Consider the following 4,398-nt stretch of genomic DNA (forward strand, 5'->3'; position numbering starts at 1 on the left):
TTCTGCCCCCGCGAGGAGGTGCCGCTGCCGCCCGACCTGCCCGGTAGGACTGGATGGGGTCTTAAGGGAAATAACCGCGTTTGGGATAAAATAATCATTCTCAAAAGCATGATTAATCTCATACCCCTTTGCCTGTCGTCTGGCTGTGATCCGGAGGGCTCGGGTGCCTTCTGGCTGTTTCGTGCCGGGGAGCGTGTGAAATTAGCTGGCTAAAGTCTGCAGTCGGCGTTTCGAGCCGAAATGATAGCCTTGACTGAGGTGAGGTGATGTGGTCCCTGGGTATCCCTTCTTACACTGCTTTTTTCCTAGGAGCGTAATTTCTGGTGCCTCTTCCTCTTAACTGTACGTTCAAATGTGCTTGGAATTAAAAGAAATATGACAAAATGGTATTGTGATGTTTGGAGCACAGTTTTTATTGCGGATTACTATTGTAGTCTGTAGGTACTGTATGCCTAAGGAACGGTCGTGAAGGGTTTTCTCCTTACAATTTTAGTTTAGGAGCTGATGCTGTACCTTCAGTAAAGCATTTAAGAGCTTTCTATTGAAACTGCATCTTTCAAGTGTTTGCGGTGAATGGGTTGGCAAAAACTCATCTTGTTGCCTTGCTCCCCTCTATTGGCCCTAAAGACCAAAGGGATTAACACTTAAAACTTGTTTAGCCAGATCATATTCCTGCGGATATACATAGGGAGCACAAAGCTGGTTTCATCTGAAACCCCTAATCAGTATCCCATCTCCTGCCTTTCGTTCCCACCTTTGAAGAAAGAGAAACACTCTTACCAATCTTAATGTATTTTGGGACATCGTAATACAAATGAAAATTAAAATTTTTAAGCTTGATCCCATCAAATACCTGTAAGACTTTTGCAATTTAGAAATAGTAATGTTAGTTGAAAGTATCTGTAAAGTACAAGTGCCACGTAGATAAATCTGCACTCAAAACAGTATCACTGTAGAGTTAAAACAAAAAGCGGAAGATAGGTGTTGAGAAAATGCAAAGCTACATTGGGAAAATGTAGCTCAGTTTTACCAAAAGGAGAGTCAAATTTTGTGTGGATTGTTTCCAACCCAACACTGAGGGCAGAATAGGTGTTATCTCTTTAATACTTACTATCAACAACACTGAAAGTATGGATGAGAAAAAAATCAAATCGTTTTCTCTGAAAAAGTAGTAACAGGCTAGAAATCAGTTAGATACTGTTAATAGGGTGTTATGGAATCTTGGACGAGGATTGAAATTAATGAACTCTGAGATCAAAAGATGTCTCATTCTATGGATCTCTTCTGAGATTTAAAGCTTTTTTTCTTTCTCTGTTTCAACTTTGTGAGTTACAGACTAGTTAGGAAAGAATTATTTCTTTAATAACATAAAAATTCATTTTAATTGTGTGCTGTTGGCATATATTATTCTTTTTAACCGTGATGACATTGGATGATCATCTTTGTACTGTAGCTCGCTGACTTCAAGTTATTCTGCTTTTCCCTATTTTTGAGTAAATAAGGGTTTTTTCCTTATAGAAATATACAGAAGACATGGTAAGGTTTAGACCTTCCTTTTTAAACCCCTTAACCAGTGGAGTTGTGCAATGACTCTTTCTGACAAAGCAATCAATTGTGAAACTTGACAATACAAAGTCAAACCCTGTTGCCTTTTAAGTTGTTTAATACTATGTGGTTTAATGTTACCCTTTCAAGAGAGTTTCCATAAATGTGAAACTATTCATTGCAGGTATTTATGAACAGATAGCATTTACGAATGTAAAAGTAACTATTTCATAATACTTTTCCCCCCAATTTATCCATGTAATTGAAATGACCTCTCTTCCTATGGCCGTTTTGACTCCTGTAAGCTAAATGGCATCACAGAACAGCAAGTGTTGCAGGAAACAATTCCTGTAACAGGCAATGAAAACAAGTCCAAGGTCTCCTGGCTCAGCTTAGTACCTGTTCTTCAGTGGGGCATCTCACCAAACCAGAGATGCTACGTCTGGTCCTTCTTGGGGGCACATCGGGGAGCAGCACTGACCTCTCTGTAGTTATTTGGGAAAGTTACAGAACTGTCATATTTAATCTCAGATGTGATTCCATTTCTGTCACAAAAAGGAGATGTTTGCCTACCTCTACTTTGCATTTTATTGTGGATCATCATGGGAATCTTTGAGGTTTTGGGATGAACACATGTCGATCATGAGACAATTTTTATTTTTGTCAAAGAGTTTGGTGATCTGGGAAAGGGATGAGATCTTTCCTCCTTTCCATATGTGCATCTTCTGAGTAACTGAGAAGCTTTTTTTCTTCTGTCCAGGGAGTTGTAAAGTCGTTTTTACTCTTGGGGTTCAGGGAGACTTTTGCAAAACTGAGTGAACACAGGAGACAAGCACATGGGGAATAACTAACTACCTAACTAACGTAACTAAATAATTAATGGGGTGGGCATTAGGTATAATCTAGGATTCCTAGCACACTGCTCTAGTAGCATGGCTGTACACAGAGGTGGATGTCTGCTGCCACAGAGATCCCAGAAGGATATGAGCTGTCATGTGCTAATGCAAGGGATGGGAGGAGAATCTGTGGGCCGGGGATCCTGAGGGTTGTGTGAGCTTTATGTGCAGGGAGTGATACTTCCTTTTGAAGCTATGGAGCCCAGTGTGTAAATAATTACACCAAACCATGTGACTATTAAGCAGTGTTTATTGTAATTTTGCCTCTGTAGGATTTCCATCTCTAAGCAAAAAGGCTTTGTTCTATAGAAAAACCAGTTGCCCAGCTGAGAATTAGGATTTTTTCTCCTGTTGATCGTATTCCTGCTTCCTGTTTCTCCCATTTATTTCTGTCCCTCTTTAATGAGAGTGTAGGAGTGCTAGAGATGGTATAGTAGGAAAGAACTCCAGACTTACTAAGCCATACAACAGGAAACTATAGGTAAAAAAATAAAACTGCATTTGTATGAAAACAGTCTTTAGTGATGCATACAGGGTGAAGGAGTCTGCCACCCTGTAAACAGTAATGGTGCCTTCTCAAAGAAGTCAGCCTGTACTAATAAAAGACAAATGCAATGTAACTGTCCTTAGTGTGACTGTTCCTAGTTTGAACTTCATTGTCCTTCAGGGATGATGGAAAGGTCTGTGTTTTCATATTTATTTTTGCCTGATTCAGATACATTTCCTGTTGACATTGTCACTAAATGCAGTCATTTCCGAGACTGAATTATTCACATTTGAGTTCAGCATCTTTCCTGAAAAATATGGGTTCATGGAACAAAACGTGAAGGCAGAACTGATCTTGTGCTGGAATAATTTCCTCCAAATATTTATGAGATACTTGTATTTGTTTTGTGCCCTAAAGAACTAGTCATAGAGGTAAATAGATCAGTTACTTCTGTCAGGCAAACATCAGAAGAGAGATGGTATTTTGACAGCAACACTTTGCTGGGGAGAAAAGAAGGAGGACACTAGGGAAAGGTGGAGGGGGTAATGGGTAAATCTCACTTTTCTGGGGTGTTAAAAGAGTGGACTAGTACCATTCAGACCAGCATTTGCTCTCCCTTAGGTCAGCATTGCCTATCTTTTTCAAACTGCTGGCATCTCAAGTATCTACAATTGGTTCCTGTGTTTGCGCAGCACGCTTGTCTTACGTCTTCAGTTCAAAGGACTCAAATGATAAACAGTCTGAACAAAGTGTCCTTCTTCCTCTATGGCCTCTGCTGCATGTGGCAGGAGGCTACTTCTTCCTGTGGCTGATATACTGTAGAACTTCTTATTTTAATTTGCAAAGGCCAGCTGTGATAGGAAATAGTGCAATCTTAAACTGGAGCACGTGATAGTTCACCAAAGGCATTGAAGTACGGGATGCAGCTACTCTTCTGGAATGGCACTTCTTGCAGTTTTCTCTATTTTAGATGGCTGCTCTAAGTATAGAAATGATAAAATTTTTAAGGCAATTGATTCCCTCTGGAATGTGCTTTTAAATTTTCCTTTGTTGATTTAACAAAAGCTGTTTCAGGAAGTTTATCAAAAAAAGCATAATCTTTCTGATGTGGTATCCACATTCTATTGCTTTTTTTCATGTTTCCTTCATTAGTTTGTACAGATAGGTGTATACAAACCTGTTTAATTTTTTTTTTTTACGAAATTTTATTGAAGTTTTATCTTAGGTTCAAACTGAAGCAATATAGTATCCCAGGAATTAGTACAGAAGCATATTTGACTGCTAAGCAGGTTTTCCTATTCCATGTATGACTGTACTAGGGGCTTAGAACAAAATTAATACCAAAAGTTAAAGAATATGTTTGAGTGAATTCCTGTGTTGTGGTAACACATTTATAAATCAGTAGGTCTGACCTTTGACTAAGTTCTACTGTATTCAGACAAAGGGAATATTTCCTGGTAGTATCAACTG

At 39.0% G+C, this 4,398-nt stretch overlaps 1 protein-coding gene across 1 annotated transcript in view; it reads left to right on the plus strand.

The window, feature by feature from the left end:
- The first annotated feature begins 172 nt into the window (after window positions 1-172).
- Window positions 173-4,398, plus strand: part of LYN (LYN proto-oncogene, Src family tyrosine kinase) — a 50,148-nt gene continuing 45,922 nt past the window's right edge. Inside the window, exon 1 of the mRNA XM_017727471.1 lies at window positions 173-258. The gene's annotated coding sequence lies outside the window, so the exon portion shown is untranslated. The remainder of the gene's footprint in view (window positions 259-4,398) is intronic.

This window comes from Corvus brachyrhynchos, unplaced genomic scaffold (assembly GCF_000691975.1).
Source record: "Corvus brachyrhynchos isolate BGI_N302 unplaced genomic scaffold, ASM69197v1 scaffold60, whole genome shotgun sequence".
Classification (NCBI taxonomy): Eukaryota; Metazoa; Chordata; class Aves; order Passeriformes; family Corvidae; genus Corvus; species Corvus brachyrhynchos.